At 50.4% G+C, this 22,330-nt stretch overlaps 1 long non-coding RNA gene across 1 annotated transcript in view; it reads right to left on the reverse strand.

Moving 5' to 3' along the window:
- LOC308627312 overlaps positions 1-22,330 on the reverse strand; it is a 62,644-nt gene that overhangs the window by 25,369 nt on the left and 14,945 nt on the right. The window contains exon 2 of the long non-coding RNA XR_014017391.1: positions 1,872-2,019. This is a non-coding gene — a long non-coding RNA (uncharacterized lncRNA). The remainder of the gene's footprint in view (positions 1-1,871; positions 2,020-22,330) is intronic.

Genomic DNA, 22,330 nt, shown 5'->3' on the forward strand with positions numbered 1-22,330 from the left:
TCTCCGTGTTTCACTCTTTGTCTAAAATAGTGGCCCATCTTGTTTTCTCTCAACCCTGACGACCACTCTCCATCACCTTCGCGACGTAACCGCAGAAGGCAGTAAGGAAAATGCACTGCATGTGGGGCAGGCTGCCGGGCGGTCCCTTGGGCCTCTGCCTGCTCCGGTCAGCAGGCCTGGGGGACGACGGCAGGACGGCGGTGTCACCTCATCTAGGTGTTCTTAGCAGCGACGCTACTCCCTAGTCCAGGGTCTCTTAGAGCCTCTGCTTTCTTAGAAATTACCTGAACCTAGCTTCTTCCGTTTGCTGAAAAAGAGTCGTTATGGGCCATTTTGCCTTGAGGTTAAGAAGTAAGTGCCAGAGTCTACATATTGCATGTTGAAAGTCTCTTAAACATCGGTTATCACAGCCACCTGTAAAAGTCCTGGGTATTTCTGTTTCTGACTCTTGTCAGCCTGAAGATGAATTTGGAAAGTCCACCCAGTGGGATTAGCTTCAGGTAGCGTGCTGCCTTTCTACCTGCCGCCTCTGGAACAGGAACAGTGCGGCATTTGTCTCAGCGCTCCTTCTTTTTTTCCTGAAGTACTTGCCGTTATTTACCAAAGGCCCATTGGTAGCGAACATCAGATACTCCCTAAGGCCAGATGACAGATGCTTAAAGCAACCTGACATGGATTATTCCTCCCACATAAGGATGCGGTGACAGATTCTGAGAGAGACGTGGTTTGCAAAATATTTGGACCCCCCTCTGCATCTCACATTGTTCAACAGAACAATGGGAGTTGCTGCACGTGAGCTTGCTTTTCAAGAGAACCAGCTTGGAACCGGCAGGACCACACAGCAGGGGTACACGTTGTCTAACGGTTGCTGATTGCCCCACACGTGACTCCAGTATTTTCCTAGGGCTTGTACCTCACCTCTGAAATTACAGAATCTGGGACGAGAGCCCGGGTCAAGCAGCTCTCCAGCCCCGACCCAGGCCCTGTGCTGGCGCTTCTCTGTTTGCTCTTGCCTCCTCACCCTGACTCTGCACCCCTGTACTGACTCTGGTGTCATTTTCTGCCTTGCCAGTAGGGGGCACTGCTGTGCAGGGTCATTGCCTGGCCTGCTCCCTTCCTGACCCCCAGGAGGTCCTGCACTACCTCCGTCTTATTCAGACTTCAGGGTACATCTGGGTAAGTCAAGTCGAAACTGCCAATTTTAGGGCTGAGATGTGTTTTTTTAAAAATCCTGATAGACGCCACTTGGTACTTTAGGTTTTAAAACTGGGAGGAAAATGTGACATACTTTGGACCACTTTTTTTAATTTATCGAAGCCTTAATGAATAGTGTATATACATTTGCATACACACACACCCCGACCCAAGAGTGTTTTCAGTGCGTCGGAGACAAAGCTGTAGCCTTAGGACGTGAGCTGGTATGTTTCATAGAAAAAAGGAGAGCTTTCTGTTGGTCTGGAATTTTCCAAGAAAACCTCTCATTAGACCGCGCCCCTTCGTCAAAGGTGTTAGGTGCAGAGCGACGCATGTTTAAGATGCATGTCTTTCTGTTGGTTGCTTTTGTGTTTGTGTGAGTAATGATAGACTATAACAACATTGGCGACAGACCTCTGGGTACTACCTTCTCAACATGTATCAGTGCATTGTAAGCCTTCTCATGACCATGACCCTGTGTCCACAGACATCTGTGCTCCTATGTAAACCAGTTTGCCCCTCTTTCTCAGACTAATTTCACCTAGATGGTCACGGTTTCCTTCATGTTAACTCTGCCTATCTTTTGTGCTTCCTTCACTACTATGTATGTAATATATATACGTACATATGCTGTCCAAATATATCTTTACATACTTGTATAGCATTTTTACACCTACCTTGAGGAGTCTGCTTTCGAAAGGGAGTGAGAGTTTAGTCCCTTCTACAGTTTTCTCCAAGCTGTGTCCTGAGAATTCTGACCCTCAGAGCCTGAGCGCACCCCAGGAAGATGATGATATAATATGCCGTCACCTCGTAACTCAGCATCTATTATCAAACGAAACATGAAAAAAACAGTGACTTTTAAGGTGAAAAAAGTTTCAAGCATTCCAAATGAATTCTCAATGTTTCATAACTTTTTATTATAAACCCACCTCCTAATGTAGAGCCAAGTACCATTTGATACAGTGATTAAAAACCAAACAACTTGGAAAATTTTTAAAAGACAACGTATGGAGAAATGCTCATTTTCACAATCAGAATAGCTGTAAAATACGGTTGAATTTGATACAGGCAGAAAACGTTTAGTTGAAGGACAAATCCTTTTTGCTTTTCGTTTTTCTTGAGAGATCTAAAGAGAAATTGTGGATTGTTTTCCTGACAGCAAAAGAGTAATGTGACAAAATGAAGTCGTTGTAAAGAAGTGATGCAACTTGTCAAATATTTAATAAAGAATTATGGAAGCTGGAACTTTTTCTACATCAAGTATTACGGGTTGTCTGATTTAAAGCTTCTTTGTGAGTGCATCGCCTTAATTGTCTCAGGGAGGTTATTTAAATGCCTGCAGATTTATAGATAGTATGTTCACTTCCTTAATCTCCCTAGAAGTTCCACATCTTTAAAAACATCATTAAAGGCTTCCCAGAACACATGGCTTGAGCTTAATGGGATGCACCTCTATTCTTATCCATCTGTCTTGTTATTAAATTTGAGAATTAATGACTTGATGGATTACCCAAGTGGTAATTGTAAGGTCAACTGGCCCGAGGCAGGGGAACGCAATCAGATTCACAGGTTGCATCAGACAGAAACTCTCCGGACCACCCAGTTCCAGGAACTGACCTGGGGACCTTCCACCCGGCCCAGCCTTCCCGCCTTTCGAGGGGCGGGACTAGCGGTCCCAAGACTGATGTAACCGGCACCAGATATCGCCACGATACCCACGATACCCGAAGAGACCACCGAATAAGGAATACCCTGCGCCCTCCCAGATTCACCACACCCCTTTCCCTTCTTCCCCTATAAAATCCTGCCCAACCCTCGCCCGGGTGCGACTTCTCTGGCCCCTTTCTCTCGGACCAGTGAACCTCGCCCGGGAGCGCCCCCTAATAAAGCTCACTTGAAGCTTTCCTCTGTTTCGCGATGCCGTTTGTTAAGATCCGACCTTACATTTGGTGCCGAAACCCGGGAGGGGTACCAAGCCCCGCGGGTTACCGCGCGGGCCGCTCCTCCCCTCCCCCAGGAGACAACCAGGGAACCTCCACTCATCCACCCGATCCGGCAGAAAACGGAGTAAGTCCCGCTCCCTTGTTCCCTCCGAACCCCAAAGTCCCTACCCGCCGGACTCCCTGTCCCTAATCGCGGCCGCGTCAAGGACTCCTCCGTCCGCTCTCCGGGCCTCGGGCGATTGTGGAGACGTCCCAATCGCCTGACCGCCCTCCGACCTGCCGTGAATTGGAGACAGAGGCCAGGGACGCCTCTCTCCCTCTCCATTCACTCAGGGACAGACTGGGGGTCATGGGAACCTCACAATCGAAACCAGATTCTAAGACGCCCCTGGGGTGTCTCCTAGCCAATTTTACAGCCCTCGGTTTCTCCCAAGATCTCCGTCGCCGACGGCTTATTTTCTATTCCACTGTGGCCTGGCCACAATATCCTCTAGACAATCAATCCAAAATGGCCTCCTGAAGGGACTTGATTTTAACATCCTCCGTGATCTAGATAATTCCTGCCGCAGGACGGGCAAATGGTCCGAGGTCCCCTAGGTTCAGGCCTTCCGGTATTTACGCTCCCGCCCCTCCCTCTGCGTCGATTGCTCCACTTCCCAGATCCTTCTTGCCAGACAGACATCTCCTACATCCAAGCCCCTAATTTCCTTTGACGATGACCCCTCTCCACTAGCCGACCCACCCGAATCTCTCCCCTCTCCCCCCTCCAGAGCTCCTCTCCAGCCTCCACCCAACCCTGAAGCGGTCCCTCCTCCTCCCGAACCCGCTCCGGCCCATCCAACCGCTCCCCCGCCTCCCTCAACGGTTTCTCCTCCCACGCCCCTTGCCTCGCCAATTAGTGCACATACACGCTCTCACGACTCCCGAGATCCAAATCTCCTCTGCCCTCTGAGGGAGGTGGCAGGAGCGGAAGGAGTAGTTAGAGTTCATGTTCCCTTTTCCCTCCAAGATCTCTCTCAAATAGAAACGCGATTAGGCTCCTTTTCAGCCGACTCTTCCCGCTACATCAAAGAAGTTCGCTACCTCTCTCAAGCTTACGATCTAACCTGGCACGATATCTCTGTGATCCTATCTTCTACTCTGACCCCTGACAAGAGGGAAAGAATTCAAACTGCTGCCCGAAACCATGCAGATCAGGTTCACCTTACCGACAACTCCATGCCTGTCGGAGCGACTGCCGTACCTGGCACCGATCCAGGCTGGACTTATCAGGATGGCCAAGATGGCCGTCATAAACGCGACCTCATGATCCAATGCCTCCTGGCTGGCATGCAGGCTGCCGCTCATAAAGTAGTCAATTTTGAAAAACTAAAAGAGATAACCCAAGAACCTAACGAAAATCCAGCTATCTTTCTCAATTGCCTTACAGAGGCCTTAACTCTCTATACCCGGCTGGATCCCGACACCCCGGCAGGGGCAGCGGTCCTAGCCACCCATTTTATCACCCAATCAGCCCCGGACATCCGAAAGAAATTAAAACGGGCAGAAGACGGCCCTCAAACCCCTATTCGAGATCTGGTAAAGACGGCCTTTAAAGTCTACAATGGCCGTGAGGATTTGGCAGAATCCAGCCGACAGGCTCGGATGCACCAGAAGGTGGCCCTCCAAACCCAAGCTCTTGTAGCCGCCCTAAGGCCGGCCATCTCCCATAGATCACAGCATCCACGGGGTCCGCAAAAGGCAACCCCGCCGGGGGCCTGCTTCAAATGCGGAGAAGAAGGCCACTGGGCTCGCCCATGTCCCAGTCCCCGACCTCCTACTAAGCCCTGTCCCAGCTGCGGGCTAACGGGCCACTGGAAGAGTGACTGCCCTACGACTGGCCCTCCCTCAGCGTCTCCACGCGGGGGGCAGGCCGACCCAACGGCATTACCACTCGAACTGCTGGGATTGGCTGACGACTGACGGCGCCCGGACTCGAAGACCCCCATCACCCTCGCCGAGCCCAGGGTAACGCTACAGGTAGCAGGTAAGTCCATCTCATTTCTGGTGGACACAGGGGCTACCTATTCGGTCCTGCCTACTTATTCCGGGCCAGTTTCTCCTTCCCAGATCTCGGTCATGGGTATTGACGGCAAGCCATCCTTTGCACTCCAGACCGGTCCACTCCCATGTCATATCGAAGGCCTCCCTTTTACTCGTTCCTTCTTAGTCATACCAACCTGCCCAGTTCCCTTGCTAGGCCAAGATGTCCTTTTCCACTTAGGGGCCTCCCTCCAGCTGGTTAGACTTGACCCTAAGGCCCCCTCCTCCCAACTCCTGCTTCCTCCTCTCGGCCTGTCTCTAGAACCCTCCCCCTCCTATCCCCCTCTTCCAATCACACCGAACCCAATCAATCCCCAAGTCTGGGATACTTCTAAGCCCATAATAGCAACACACCATTCCCCGGTCCTCATCCGCCTAAAGGACCCCTCCAAATTTCCATCAAGGCCCCAATTTCCCATCTCTGAGACTCACCTTAGGGGCCTACAACCTATTATCACCAGACTCCTAAACCAAGGACTCCTTATCCCCACTGACTCTCCCTGCAACACCCCCATCCTGCCTGTCCGCAAGGCCTCTGGGGATTATGGCCTGGTCCAGGACCTCCGACTAATCAGTGAGGCCATAATTCCTCTCCACCCAGTAGTACCAAACCCATACACCTTGCTCTCCCATATCCCCCCATCCACAACCCACTTTACGGTTCTGGATCTCCAAGATGCCTTTTTCACTATCCCCCTACATCCCGACTCCTATTTCCTCTTCACCTTTACCTGGACGGATCCGGATACTCATACTTCCAGTCAGCTCACCTGGACAGTTCTTCCCCAGGGCTTCCGCGACAGTCCTCACCTCTTTGGTCAGGCACTGGCACAGGACCTCACTTCCTGCTCCCGTACCCCCAGCTCACTCCTTCAATATGTAGATGACCTCCTCCTTTGCAGCCCATCTCTCAGCCTCTCAAGACAACGTACTGTAGATCTCCTCAATCACTTTGGCTCTCGCGGTTATCGGGTCTCCCCAGCCAAGGCTCAGTTATCTGTATCTTCTGTAACCTACCTGGGGCTCCACCTTACCCCTACCACAAAAGGCCTAACAGCCGATCGCACCCGGATTATCCGTGAACTCCAGCCTCCGGAAACAGCGGAACAAATTCTCTCCTTTGGGGGCCTTATAGGATTTTTCCGACACTGGATCCCTAACTTTGCTCTCCTGGCTAAAACCTTATATCTAGCCGCTAAAGAAACCCCTCAAGGACCCCTCACCTCTCCTTCCGCCGTTCGACAGGCCTTTCTCACCCTCCGCAACGCTCTGATATCTTCTCCTCCCCTTTCTCTGCCCAACCCAAACCGACCTTTTCACCTTTTTGTGGATGAACGGGCCGGAATAGCCACTGGTCTCCTTGCCCAGCCTGTAGGGCCTTCCTACCACCCCGTGGCTTACCTCTCCAAACAGCTAGACCCAACCATTCGGGGATGGCAACCATGCCTTTGGGCCGTAGCAGCAGCAGCCGAACTGACCAAACAAACACTCAAACTGACTCTGGCCCACCCACTAACCGTGTTTTCCTCCCACCGGCTGGTCGACCTCCTAGGCCACAAGTCTCTCTCCCTCCTGGGCCCCTCCTGCATCCAGGGGTTCCACCTACTATTCCCCACATTCCTTGATTCAAAAAATCTACGGCAGCCGCCCAAATCTAGCTGATACTGGGTTTCTTTGCAACTCATCCCTCACGGTAAACACATCAATTGAAGCACCACCAGGCATGTTTTTGCGGTGCAATGGTTCCCTCACAAAAGAGATCAATTCTTCCTCCCCCTTCCCATGTATCCCCGTTACTCTCGTCCCACAACTCACACTGTATAGCCAAGCTGAATTTTCCTCGCTACTCACGCCGCCCTTTACCTGACGGAAAACAGCTATCTTTCTTCCTCTGGTCGCAGGCATCTCTCTCGCCTCCTCCCTGGTCGCTGCAGGCCTCGGGGTGGGGTGGGGGGGGAGCTCTAACACATAGTGTTTCAACATCCCGCGACTTAGAACATAAACTCCAGCTAGCCATTGAAGCCTCCGCCGCCTCCGTCTCCTCTCTCCAGCGCCAAATCACCTCCACAGCCCGAGTCGCTCTCCAGAATCGACGAGCCCTGGATCTCCTGACGGCCGACAACGGAGGTACCTGCCTCTTCCCCCAGGAGGAATGTTGCTACTACATCAGTGAAACAGGACTCGGCGAAGAAGACAACGTAAACGCCCTCCATCGCTTCGATTGGTGGCGATCCACCCTCTAGACCTGGCTACCACCAATCTTAGGCCCCTTAATTCTCATCTGTACCTTGCTCATGTTTGCCCCGTTTTCTTAGGTTCCTTCGCAGGCGCATGGAGGAAGTCTCTCGGGTGGCCACAAACCAAATGGTCCTCGGTCCTTACACCTTGCTTCCTACAGAACCCCCCACTGGTCTCCCCTAAGCCTCGGACCTCTGGTCGCCCGACTCCCCTTTTGACGCCCCCATTCAGCATGAAGTAGCCAGAGATCAGAACGCCGCCCCATTACACCAAAGATGTCGGGATGTAAGGCCAACTGGCCCGAGGCAGGGGGACGCAATCAGATTCACAGGTTGCATCAGACCGAAACTCTCCGGACCACCCAGTTCCAGGAACTGACCTGGGGACCTTCCACCCGGCCCAGCCTTCCCGCCTTTCGAGGGGCGGGACTAGCGGTCCCAAGACTGATGTAACCGGCACCAGATATCGCCACGATACCCGAAGAGACCGCCGAATAAGGAATACCCTGCGCCCTCCCAGATTCACCACACCCCTTTCCCTTCTTCCCCTATAAAATCCTGCCCAACCCTCGCCCGGGTGCGACTTCTCTGGCCCCTTTCTCTCGGACCAGTGAACCTCGCCCGGGAGCGCCCCCTAATAAAGCTCACTTGAAGCTTTCCTCTGTTTCGCGATGCCTGTTTGTTAAGATCCGACCTTACAGTAATATAAAGTCCATTCCTGGAAAGGCATATTTCACCTCTAGTTTTCATCTGACTAACCCTCAATTTATGTCAGTTAATGAGACTCAGTAATGAAGCTCAAGACGGTTCTCAGAAGGGAGATGCTATCAAAATCCAGATCTCATGTCAATTCCCTGATAAAGCACGTAGACTCCTCACATTTTTTTCCCTTTTTCTTTAGCGCCTAAGCCTCCTCTCGATGGCCTTAACTTGCCCCCTCCGGGACTGCCAGGAGGTAACATCCAAATCAGGACATAATTGCATCCTGGTTTCTTGATACTTGTCTCTTTCAGTCAGCAGTAGATGGTATCTTGCTGGAAAGGTATCGACAGCCTCTGAGATCCTGCGGCCTCCTCCAGCCTTACAGGAACAGACAAGGAAGGTACCGGCAGATAGAGCCACTCTGAACTTTGTATATGCTCATTCTCAGAGAGAAACACAAATGATGAGATACATGAAATAGGAATAAATCATCATACATCAGTTACACAGTTGCTAACTTAGTAAGCTCTTAACCTGCTCTGAAGTCCAAGAGTGATCTAGGCACTTCTGAAACTCTAATGTCCCTGGTAAAAGGTGGTGGTGAGCATGGGTATCCAGGGATTCTCATCGCTGTGGTTGGCTCTGGGGAACCACGTTCAAAGGGGTCCCTGGACATAAGAGGGCAGATGCCACTTTCCCGTCCCTTTGGTGTGCCCTCATCTGGGAGACAACACTTCTCAGAACTGAGTTTCCAGAGGACTCGGGCTGCGGGATCTCTCAGCAAGTATTTATAGGACTTAAATTGGACAGGAAAACAAAATGATGGTGACTTTTATTAAGACCCAATACGGACCCCTTCGTAAGTGGGCTGCAGGACCCTGGCCCCAACTCGGGACACCCACTGGTGGGGACTGAGGAGGGGGAGAACCAAGATTCCCTTTGTAGGGCTGACCTCAGGCCCAGCCTGAGGAAAAGGTGAGTTAGTCCAGTCAGCCTGTCACCTTCCTGCTCAGCCCCTTTGTAACGTGTCCCCAGCCAGTGTCCCCAGGCTGTGCCTCCTTCCCTTTCGCTACGAGTCCCACATCCATCCTAGCAGCAAGTCACAGGTGACAGAGGATGAACTCGATGGAAAGCAGTGGAGCGGCCGCCCCCTGCCCCTGGGCAAAGCGGCATCTCCCCTCAGCTGGGCCTTGGGGTCGGGGTGCCCTCAGCACCCAGTGCCTCAGGGAGGAGGTCGGAGGCCCCAACCGCCCGTGCATCAGCCCAGCCCAGGCCCCCTCGCTCGCGGCTCCTGTGTGTCCGCCTGCTGGACTTGCCGTTATCTTGAAGTCTGAGCTGCCTGTTCTAACCTAATCCCGTCCTTGGCCGGGTGTCCAGCCAACTTGTCGCTTCAGGTGCTCCCGTAACCGTCACCTGCACTTCTGCAGCCTCGGGGCATCGCGCACCGTAAGAACAGGGCACAGAGCCGCAGAGACGGGGCTCGGGGCCTTGGTGGTGGGAGGGGAGGGCACACGTTTCCTCCCACAGCCCTCGGCTCGCCCCTCCCCACCCTAGTGCCTGGGGAGAGCTTTTGGTTCTCTCTGCGGAAGAAGTTTGCTCGCAGACAAATTAGCTTGGGGGGCGTGTGAGGGCCTTGCAGCAAGGAAACCTCCCGCCTGAGCACTGAAGATGATTGAGTGACAGCGGAGAGGCACATCCCACTGTGATTAAAGGGAAATGACACATTCGGGCAATTTCTAAGCAATACCGTACCGTGGGAGTTTTACATACAGTTCCCAGAACTAAGAAGTTACCAGTTTTCAATCCTTCGTGGCCTTGTTCAGACTCAATAACAAGACCAGCTAAAGGCAGATGATTATTCTGCACTGTTATGTGCCCGGGGCTCATCAAGCTTTAATCACACGGTTGCGGAATGTCTGACTCAGAAGGGCCTTGGCCGTGTGGGTCCCGGGTTCTTGCCTTTGATCGCTCCCTACCTGCCCAGTGCTGTTGGCCTGGAGGACCAGGACTGGACCTCACTTGTTGCCCTCGGGAGAAGCCAGGGCAGCCCTGCAGACACGGGGGGATGATGGCCGTGGGTGATCCGCATTCCTGGGAACTGCAGGCCCCCAGGGAGGGGACGATTAGCTTCTCAACGGTGCCCCTGTGGGTCCCTGGGGGCTAGTGTGACCTCTCACCCTGTCCCTTCCCTCCAGCGGCTTGTCTGCAGCAGAAGGGCTGCTCGTCACTGAGCCCAGGGCAGAAATGAGGGCAGGAGGGGCGCTAGCGGCCCAGCTGGGGACAGGCAGCCACCAGGGTCAGGGTCAGACCTGTCAGTATCCCACTTCAGGCAGAAAACCTAGGTTTTCAGGGGAACCCTGGGAACACATCAAGCTGGTCTCATTCCCTAAACCCCCCGGGGGGAGCAGAGTGCAGGAGGCCCCATGGGAGGGAAGGGCCCGAGCACAGAGGGGTGCGGGGTGCACCCCAGGCGGCCTCTCGCTTCCAAGCCGACTCGACACCAGCATGATTTCTAAAAGCTTCAATCAACCTCAAGTAACATCATCCGAGGCGGGAATAAATCTTGGTAGACATGCGCAGGAAATTTTGCCTCTTGCTGGTAGGGGCCAGAGCCCACTGCTCGCTCTGGATTTCCCCCATGTCTTCCTCAAAACGCAGGAGAAGCCCTTGAGCAGAGTAAGGGCCCCGACACGCTGAGCGCAGAAGCTTTTTGTGGAAACTGGAGCTCCGCCCACCCGAGGACGGGACAGTAAACTCTAAGAGTTGGAGGTGGAGGGGTCTCTCATCCCACCTTCCGCAGCCCCCAGGCAGAGGCAGGGGGAGCCGGTGCAAGGCCTTGCAGGAAGGCCAGGACGGGAGCGGTGAAGCAGCCCTCGCCCCGCCACGCCTCGCCTAGTCACGTGGCCACACCTAACTGCGAGGGAGGCTGGGAGATATCCAGCAGCGCCCCGAGGACAGGGCAAGGAGTTTGGGAATCAGCAGCCTTCGGCATCACTTTGCAGAATGAATGTCCCCTTGGGATAGTGGCCTTGCTGACATCTGCCGAGCCTCTGGAGTCTTCAATTTACTCTCTTAGGTTAATAGTACTACTACTTCCCGTAAATCTCCACATCAGTCTAATACGATAGATATTATCACCCTCAACGTACGAGGAAACAGACCGGGAGAGCAGGAGTCTTACAGAAAAGAGATCTGAACCGGACTGTCTGACTCAAAACCTCTGCGCAGCCGCTCACCCTGGCCCATCCTCCATCCTCTCCAACAAACCTCGTCTCAGAGAGAAGAGCCCAGACGCCCATTTACACTAAGATGTACATGACCGATCAGACGACATGCATGACCCCTTCTAGAAGTATTCAAACTCCAGAGGTGAAGCTTGGCTTCAACCAACAGGCATAAAGAGAGAAATTATGGCATCTATGTATCAGCAAACTGAGTGGAGGAGGGCTTTTGAGGGCAAAGGCCCTGTTTCAAGCCACAAAATCCAGTGTGCATAAGGGGCACCCAGCTGAAAAGACAGGCCTGTTCCAAGAAAAACCCCAGCCCCTCACGGGGAGCCGCTGTGCCTCTCTGGCCGCCGCCCCAGGACAGAAGTCTCCACCGTCAAAAGCAAGGGCCCCATATTTTCCAGATCCCAGGGCAACACGAGTATCCCTTAGTCGAACAGAGTTGAAGGGCCACAGGGCTGGATTCTCTACTCTCAGGAACTATTTGATGGAGTGCCAGGATGTACATTTCCTAAAGAGTTTCTGTTTGATAAAGGATTTTAGATATTAACTTATATTTAATATTATTTGTGGTGGAAAGTTTAGGTTTGGGATTTGTCTTTTGAATTCCAGTTATCCAGCTCTTACAAATTTGAAGAGGCCCTCTGCCAGTGCAGTCTTCTCCTCTCCGACCCCCAGCCTCACCCCGCTCTGGTCCACCCCGTCTGGCCTTCTGCACAGCCTATTATTTACTCAGAAGATCCTTGCTTGTTCATCAGTTGAGGTTATCAGGGGACATGCCCTCCCCATCCTAATGAGCGTTTAAACAAAAGTCAGGCCTTTGAACCCCCGACTCCAGTTAAAAAGTAACAGGCTGGGGATTGGATCAATAGGAAACAAATATTAGCTGTGGAGGCCAGAGAGCCACAGCATTGGGAAATAACCATTGCTGGTGACATGGAGTGAGCAATGGTCATACCTGTCTTGGAGGTCCGGGAACCCTATGGACCCCGGTGACCTTGGGCCAGTCATTTTCTTGCTCTACAAGTTGAACATGGAAGCCACCAACCCCTAAGTTCACTTGCAGGCAACTCCTTAGGTCTGGACGGCTGCCGTGTCATCCTAAAGCGTGTGTCCACTTTCTTTCCCTTCCCCAGTCGTCCTACACTCTGGTTAGCCTGCCTGCAGAACAGGTCTGGTCACGCCACTGGGCAGTTCTCTGTGTCCACAACTTGCCCTTGAGCTCCTGCCTGGTGCTCAAGACCATCCAGGGCATTTGGGCAACAGGAGAGCAGACCTCTAGGTGGTCACACCTAACACCACTTTCCCAGGCTTCATCCTGCACCCCAGTGTGCACTGTTCAGTATCATCAACCATTTCTTCTTCCTTGAAATTCTATCTTGGCTTCCATGACATTTCACTCTCCTGGTTATTCTTTTTCTCTTGAACTACTCGCCTAAAGTAGGTGTTCCCCAATAATTTGTTCTTGGGGTCCCCTTTCTCTCTCTCTCTCTCTCTCCCCTCACCTCCCCTTGTGGCTTAAAGACATCACTGCCATGTAAGCAATGACCAAATCTACATCTACTCCCGATCTCTCCCAGAGCCCTCAACCCTCATATCCAAATCCTGCCGGTATCATCTTAGGATGCCCCCCAGGTCACTCAAACTCAAAACGTCCCAATCTAAACTCACACTGCTTTCAAGCTTCTTTGTTTCTAAATTTCTTTAGCATTGTACCCTGGTATCTTCCAGGCATCCACATTGGAACTTTATCTTTGACCTTCCTCATGGCCCTGTTCCCCAAGTCCAAAGAGGGACAGAGTTCAGTTTTCTATTCACTCATTCATTCAACAAACATGCACTGAGTGGCCACCGTGCACCACACACTTGCAGCGGCTGGGAATGTAGCAATTCAAAACAAAACAAAAATCCTTTCCATCAGAAAATATATATTCTAGTGGAGGCAAGCAAACAACAAATACATAAATAAGTAAAACGTATGTTGCATGAAATGTTGATGAAAGCAAGCAGAAGAAGGAGGTAGCATGGGAGGGTGCAAATCTAGATAGAGTGGGTCGGTGTAAAGATCTCAAGGAGGTGAGGGAGCAAGTCTTGTGACTACTTGGGGGAGAGCATGTGGGGACAGAGGAACGGCAAATACAAAGGCCCTAAGAAGGATCGGGATACAAGGTCAAGGCCCTTTTGGAATATACTAACATTGAGTCAGCTGTTAGGCCTCCAAGTGAAGAAGTCAAGTACGAAGTTGAACATACAAGTTCAGAGAGAGGTACAGGCTGGGGATACCAACTTAAGTGCCATCAGCATGTCGATGGAATTTAAAGCTGAGACTCAGTAGGAGGGATGCGCGGACTGGAAGGTGAGACAATCAGGAAGGAAGGAGAGGCCAGAGACGTGGGAGGACAGCAGGAACCAGTGGTGTCCTAGAGGCCGGGAGAAGGGAGCTTATTGATGAAGGCAGGGAGGCCATGTGTGTCAAGTGCTGCTGGGAGGTCCCCAGTACGAGGACTGGAATTGGCAATGAGGGTGTCACTGGGGTCTCAAAAGGGGGAGGTTTTGGTGGAATTGCGGGAGCAGATGCCTGAGAAGGGGGAGGGGCTGGGACGGCAGGCACACCCTTATGGGCCCCACACCCGTACTCTCATCTCCAGTCCCACGCCGCACACCTTGCCTCAGTAATTCTGCCCAAATCATAATAAGCTCCTGACTGCACCCCCCTCTCTCCCTCTCCCGATTCCCAGCCCAGTTTGCACACAGCTCCGAGTAGAGCCCAACTCTGATCACTGCAGTCCCCTGCAGAAATCCTTCAAAGGCTGCCAGTGTCAACCCAAGAAAATCTAAATTCCTTAGCCACACACTCCAGGGTGGAACTGGTATTGGTGATCAGGTTCCTGACTCAGTTTCCCTTCTGGCCCCCATATTCCCTCAAATGGACTATTCCCCCCAAACACAACCCTTACATTCCTTCCTTCTTGCCTTTGCTCATACTATTCTCTCTCCTAGGAGTGACCTCCCCACACGTCCAAATCTACCTAAAATTCAGAGCCCATCTCAGCTGTCACCCCCTCCAGGGAACCCTTCCTGATTCCCCCCACCGACTGAAGTTTCATCCCTCTTCTGAACCTACAGCACTTTGCCCCTTTTGTCCTCTCACTGTGGTTATTTGTATACTTGTCTTCTTCTTCTACATCTCTGTAAGCAACTTGCAAGCAAAGGTTACATCAATGCTCTCTGTACCTTGGATGCTCAATAAAGCTGGATTAAAGGGAACTGGTTAGGCGCCTGGGGAACAGGGTGGTGCTGCTAGTTCCAGCGAGCTTGGAGGTCGTCTGTGGGCTTCAGTCTGGAGGATCCTCACTGCTTCCTGCCTCAGTCTCTTCCTGAATAATAATCAAGTACTGGCCTGGTGAACAAGCGTCCTCCATCTCATGACCCTGATGAGGGACCCAGACCCACCTGATTGTCTGTAAGAAAGTCACCTAGGGTCTCTGGCAAGAGAACAAGAGAGGAAACAAGGAGACGGCCAGCAAAAGACACTGAAACTGCAGAAGATGATCCGCTAAGAGAGTCGTGCCGCCTTGGCCCCAGTGCTTTGGCGGCTGCCCACTCTCCTCGTGGCCTAAAAAATGTTAACGGAACACTGTGCCTTTTTTGCCCTGCTTCTCATCCCTTCAGACACAATTTTCAAGCCTCGTAGTATCAGCAGCACTTTAGTTCTCAAGAGATGGCAGTTTCCCTGGAGGACCTCAGGCATCTGAGCCGCGCTTGGCTGTCTAAGCAGAGGCGCAGGGCAGATGGTTCCTGGTGGCTACCCAGCGATCTCCTTTAGGTGCTGGCCCAGGGCGTGGGAGGAGGCCTCTGTGTTTGGAAAAGGAGGTGACTCCAGTGGAGGCAAGAAGCTGCAAATGATAGAAACAGCCTCCACTTGGGATTGTCGCAGCTCAGAATATGATTCCAGAAAATGTCAGGAACTCACAAACCCACTACTCTAAGATCACAAGACGGGACAGCACCCAAGATGTATGGAAACAAAAGTTGCAAACTGGGGATGGGTGGGCCATAACTTGATTGTCCATGATCTTACTTTGACCTTCCTGGGATTTTTAACATAGGGACATTTCACCTAAAAATGAAGGTTTCCAATTTCACTTGAAAAATGAGAAGCCCTGGCTTTAATCAGCAGGAGCTCGATAGGGGCTGCTCTCTTTAAAGGAGGCCCAAACCTTCCCATTCGCCACACTCCCCTCCGCTCCCTATTGTGTCACATGTGGCTCACTTCACTCATCATCTGCCTGGCCGTGTAGACATTTGAGTTTGCAACCTCGGCACGTGTTCATAGGCAATTTGGACCAATGTGAGATTTGGGCTTGAATTATCTAATAACCATCCCATTTCTCTTTACTTAGAATGTGATTGTTCTCACATTGTCATGATACACCACAAGGGCCAGGGGCCTTGAACTCACATACTTGGAAGCTCAATCTCTTATAATCCTCTTTCTGAGTCTCCTCATCTTCCTCTTTTCTAACAGCTCTGTTGGGTTCGGAGGTGTCTTTCCCAGTTTCCTGCCCTGGAGTTCTTGCCTTTATCAAGCCTGGGAGGGGTGGGTCTGGAAGAGTATTCTCCCCTTTAGATAGTGTACAGATAGAGCTTTGTCCTGGGGACAGAGAAGGAAAAGAAGATCTCAGACGTGAAGTCTTCAACCTGTTCCCCAATCTTGGAAAATTCTTTTGTTCAAGACATTCCAATGCCCCAGAAATGCTCCCTCTTTTTCAAAAACCCTGCTCAAACGGAGAGTGGAAGAATCTAGCTGTTTGAAAGTCTTTTTTTTTTTTTTTGCAGTACACGGGCCTCTCACTGTTGTGGCCTTTCCCCTTGCGGAGCACAGACTCCGGAGGCGCAGGCTCAGCAGCCATGGCTCACGGGCCCAGCCACTCTGCGCCACGTGGGATCTTCGTGGACCGGGGCACGAACCCACGTCCCTTGCATCGGCAGGTGGACTCTCAACCACTGCGCCACCAGGGAAGCCCTGAAACAGTCTTTTGAGGTCCTTATCACCCCAACGTGGAGATAGCCTACTCAGCTGCAGGCCTGATCCCAAGGAGGAGGAACCAGAAGAGCCATGTGAAGTTAATTTTACGCTTTACCATGTATGTCACAGAGTGTTGGAGAATGTCACAGAGAGTAAGAGAGACAGGTACAGTTTCCTCTATAAGAAAGCATTCATTCATTCAACTGGGGCTTCCCTGGTGGCGCAGTGGTTGAGAGTCGCCTGCTGATGCAGGTGACACGGGTTCGTGCCCCGGTCCGGGAAGATCCCACATGCCGCAGAGCGGCTAGGCCCGTGAGCCATGGCCACTGAACCTGCACGTCCGGAGCCTGTGCTCGGCAATGGGAGAGTCCACAACAGTGAGAGGCCTGCGTACCGCAAAAAAAAAAAAAAAAAAAAGAAAAGAAACACCAACTGATCATTATTTGCACCAAGAAATGGGCTAGATGTGGAGGATGCAAAATGAAACTCAGGTCTTTGCCTTTAGGGTTTTCATTTAGTGGCAAGACAGAGGAGAAAGCCAATAATCAGAGCAAAAATGTGCTACAGATCCACAATCCAAAACTCTTGGGGCCAGATGTGTTTTGGAAAGCAGGATTTTTTTTTTGCATTTTATAAAAGTACTATGTTGTGTGTGTGTGTATGTGTGTATATATATATATATATATATGTATATATAATATACATTATGTAACACTGCCAGTAGAGGATAGGGCAACACACTTGTCATCAAACCCATTAATATTTCTACAGCCAAGCATCTGAATACACACACTAAATGGAATAAATAAAGACTATAAATAGCCTCATGTCAGTTCAGGTCCGATTTCTGCCATCAGATGAGGTTTTTGCCCCAAATGGGATTGCTTCAAATTTATAAAAAATGAATGTGAAATGGCAGATAAAGGCTTATGCCTCCACCCAGAGGTCAGGGTCTGTCCAAAAGTCAGGTGAAGATCTACAGATTCCGTGCAAACTGTACCAAAATCCCAGTGGCATATTTCATAGAACTAGAACAAATAATTCTAAAATGTGTATGGAACCACACAAAAGATCCTGAACAGCTGAAACAATCTTGAGAAAGAAGAACAAAGCTGGAAGTATCACAGGCCCTGATTTCAAACTACACTGTAAAGCTACAGTAATCAACACAGTATGGTCCTGGCACAAAAGCAGTGGAAACCACGCTTGTATGAGCAGTTAACATACAACAAAGGAGACAAGAATATACAATGGAGAAAGAGCACTCTGCTCAGAAAATGGTGTTAGGAAAACTGTACAGCCACATGCAAAGGAATGAAACTAGAACTCTGTCTTCTGCTATACACAAAAATGTATTGAAGACTTGAATGGAAGACCTGAAACCATAAAACTCCTAGACGAAAACATAGGCAGTACCCCCTTTGACATCGATCTTAGCAAAATCTTTTTGGATATGTCTCCTCAGGCAAGGGAAACAAGAGCAAAAATAAACAAATGGGACTAGATCAAACTAAAAAGCTTCTGCACAGCAAAGGAAACTATCACCAAAAGGGCAACCTACTGAATGGGAGAAAATATTTGCAAGTCGTATATCTGACAAGAGGTTAATATCCAAAATATATAAAGAACTCACACAACTCAACAAAAAACAACCCAGTTAAAAACATGGGCAGAGGATCTGAATACACATTTTTCCAAAGAAGACATACGGATGACCAACAGGCACATCAAAAGATGTTCAGCATCAGTAATCATAAGGGAAATGCAAATCAAAACCACAATGAGATATCACCTCACACTTGTTAGAATGACTATTATCAAAAAGATAAGAAACGGCAAGTGTTGGGACTTCCCTGGCAGCCCAGTGGTTAAGACTTCGCCTTCCCATGCAGGGGGTGCCTGTTTGATCCCTGGTCAGGGAGCTAAGATCCCACAGGCCTCCCGGCCAAAAAACCAAAACATAAAACAGAAACAATATTGTAAAAAATTCAATAAAGACTTAAAAAAAAAAAAAAGAAACAAACAGCAAGTATTGGAGAAGATGTAGAGAAAAGGGAACACTCATACACTGTTGGTGGGATTATAAATTGGTGCAGCCACCATGGAAAAACGTATGGAGATTTCTCAAAAAATTAATAGAAATACCATATCATCCATCTATCCACTTCTGGGTATTTATCCAAAGAATGTGAAAACACTAATTCGAAAATATATATGTACGCCTATGTTCGTTGCAGCATTATTTACAATAGCCAAGATATGGAAACAACCTAAGTGTTCACTGATGGTTGAATGGATAAAGAAGATGTGATACATACATACGATGGAATATTACTCAGCCATAAAAACGAATGAAATTTTGCCATTTGCGGCTACATGGCTGGACCTTGGGGGTATCATGCTAAGTAAAATACCTTATGATTTCACTCACATGTGAAATCTAAAATGAAGCAAAACAAAACATGAACAGACAAAACAAAAAAAGCCCTTATAGATACAGAGAAGAGACTGGTGGTTACCAGAGGGACAGGGGACTGGGGGACGGGTGAAGGGGGTCAAGGGAGTCCACTGTATGGTGGTGGATGGTAACTACACTTTTGCGACTGATCACTATGTAAGGTGTACAGATGTCAAGTTACAATACTGTACACATGAAAAAAAAAGTCAGGTTAAGAATTTTTCCTGGAGGAGATACCACTTGAGCTGAAACTCAAAACATCAACTGGTATAGAGGGAGATCTTTCCAGCACCCACCAGGCAAGCCACCTGCAAAAACTCGAGAAGCCCATAGGGCAACTAGAGCCAGTCCCGAGGGAAGCAGGGTCCTGTTGCTCAGGTGGGAGATGCAGGCACAGCCAGGACCAGGCAGTGCTGACCACCTGCTTCAGATTCACCTGGGGACAGGTGATAAAAATAAAAAAAACCCTCAGGCTCTCACCTAAAGCCCCTCAGAAAATGGAGCCCTGTAAACTCCACTTAAATAAGTTCTCCTGGAGATTCTTATCCGTGCTGAAGTTTCAGAACCACTGATTTATTTGAAACACCCTATGTGCCAGGCAGTGTTCTAAGCTGCTTTAGAATTATGAACACATTTGATCCTCCTGACAACCTTACTATGTAGGTGCATTGTTATTTCCATTTTGCAGATGGGGAAATCAAGGTACAGAGATTTTTTTCAAACTCATCCCAGGTCACAGAGCCTGTAAGGGATAGATCAGGTGGTCTGGTTTCAGAGTTTGTGCTTTAACCGCATGCTGTCTTTGCATTGATTTGGGCGTCTTCCCCCCACCTGCAGCCAACAGCAAACCTGGGGCTCTGGCAACCTGGAATGCTGATGAGGCGTCTCTGAAGGTGCGGGTCACGCCCTATGCCCCGCCCACCCCGCCCCGGGGACTGGACCACACACAGAGCTGTCTCAGGGAAGAAGAGGAGCTTTGGGCTTTCACCCCTGGGGGCTAGAAGCCACAGAAAGAAGTTGACCAGTTTGCAAGAAGCCTTTTGGCCCTGGAGTTCAAAGCCCATGTTGCTCTATTCTTTATCTGTGTTACTGATATCTGTTTCAATAGCTTCTGTTTGAGTAGATGGAGCCAGAGAGCTGGGATAGGGGGTTGGAGTAGGCTGACCGGATGGTCAAGCCTGGAGAGCAATTTGCCCTCTTCTTGTGTCAATTCCAAAAGGCAGGGTTTGGAAATCAAGTCAACAGAGAGCTTTTCTTCATCTCCACACAAACAGCCGTTCCGCAGTGTTTGGAGAGAGTTGGGCAATGCTGGACCGAGCTGGGTCAGAGGAAAAGTCAATTTTGCCTTTAAAGCCCTGAAGCCAGGTTTGGTTTCCATGATTCTGTCACACGCCTACAGCTCACACCAAAAAGAAAAATGCTCCAGGCTTGTGTATATCCCCCTCCCCCATCCACCCACCAGTGAACTACTGTGGGCATTAGAATGTTCTGGAACATTCTGCCTTTCCCTTCACACTGAGTGACTGTCATCCCTGCACAAACCGTCACCAAGCAACCTCTTTTTGATGGCCCCAGAGTTCTTGTTCAAGGAAAACTGCTCTCTAGCTTAAGCCAATTTGCAAAGCACTGGAGTTGCACATGAAGCAAGAAAAATGGCCAAATGCCAGGGACAGGCATAGCAGCCATCTACTCAGAGGATTTTAGAAATAGAGGGGGAACATTAGAAAGTATTTGCTCCAAACCCTTTGCTTCTACAGATGAGGAAACAAAGGCTCAGAGAGGGGAGGCTTCTTGCCCGAAGCGCCCAGCTCGCACATGGAGAGGCTAAATCAGTGCCCATTCCCCCAACATCCAGCTGGTTGGATTTTCCCACCACACAATTTAGCCTCTTGTCATTTGTCTTCAAAACTTCCCAGTTCACATTCAGCCTTTTATTTATTCTCTGCAGTATCTTCTATGAGCTAGTGAGGGGCTAGACCCTGAGCACGAACCAATAATAAGGGGCTCCAGTAAGAACTCTTTATGGTTTCTCCTCCCTCCGTCTTCCCTTCAGAAATGGCACTGGGTGTGGTGTCACCCCTAACCAGTTAAAACAGACTCTCTGGGGCTGAGCTCCACACATGGGGAGTTTAAAAATCTCCCTGAGAGAATGAAATTCTGTAGCCAAAGTTGAGAAGCACGACTTGAGAGCACAGCTTTGGGGAGGTCACACGCCCCAATTCCACCTGATTAGGTTCCTTGGAGCCTCTCTCCTGGCTGCAGAGGGAAGAGGGTGGAGGTGTCGAGCACGGTCACAGCTGTCACCTCCCTCCTCTGTCACCTGCTCGAAAAGGAGGCCAGTGCAGCCTCCCAGCAAAAGCCTCTGGGGCCTGAGGCCACTAAAATAAAAAGAATGACTTCCCATCATAAGCAAGTCTGAAGGAAAAGAAACCAGCGGGCTGGAACAGCCTCTGGAATTTAAACCGTGCACGGTGCAAATAGGGCAGGGCCAGCTCCTGGGAATTGCTTTTCCCCAGAAAGGGACCTGAGTCAGGAGCTCACAATGGGCCCGGCTGCAGTTCTGTGTAAGTGATCTGGGAAGTGTGATGGGCTGTCAGAAAGCAGCAGGCAGCTTCCTGCAAAATCACCGAGAGGGTTCACGGGAGTCAAAGGTAGGAAATGAATCAGCGAAGGAACGGGGTTCTGTAAGATCCTTGCTCTCCCCCGGACGCAATCTGTCATTCCAAATGAGTCACGCACTGACGAGAAAGACTAAAAATATTCAAGCACGACATATGCATCTATTCAGTCGTCATTTTGTCACACTTGGTTGGAAACTGGGTTTTCTAAATGTTACTGGGAATTGTCTGCCTCTTCTGCTGGGTATCTGCGGGCTTCAAAATGAACTGCAGTGCGGGGGATGCTCAGAGGGGCTCAGTGGGCCTCAGAAGCAAGTCAGGTCATTCGTTTTGTTTATTAGCAGCAGCGGTAAGATTCAAGGATTTGGACAAGCCAGGGAAGAGTGTCTGGTGGTGGAGCCTGCCCCAGGAGCCCCGCCATCGCGGCTGCGGGTAAAGCCGCTGCATTCCAAGCTCTGGAAAGCTACTGACTTTTCTTCGCTTCTCTTAAGTGGTCATCAGATTTTCTTCTAGGTGTTCAAGGTACTTCGGGTTTTGCTGTGGCTTCTCAGATGGTGTCACCCAGGACAGATCAGTGAATTCAGAGCCCCTCGTTCTATAAATAAAACCCTGGTCCATGTCACAAGCAAAAGCTGGGCCGTGACTGGCCATCCCCCTCTGCTAAGCAACATGGGCTAGAGGAGCCAGGACAGCCTCGAAGGGAACCAGCAGGAGGATTTCTGCCCCCAGAGATGCAGAGGGAGAAGGAAATCCCTACAGGAACAAGAGCGAGGCAGTTGGAAGAAATGCTCCGTGTGGAGGACAGTCTGCACAGCAGAACTGGAGAGAGTGAAAGCA

The sequence above is a fragment of the Mesoplodon bidens genome, assembly GCF_964165515.1.
Source record: "Mesoplodon bidens genome assembly, chromosome: 13".
Taxonomy (NCBI): domain Eukaryota; kingdom Metazoa; phylum Chordata; class Mammalia; order Artiodactyla; family Ziphiidae; genus Mesoplodon; species Mesoplodon bidens.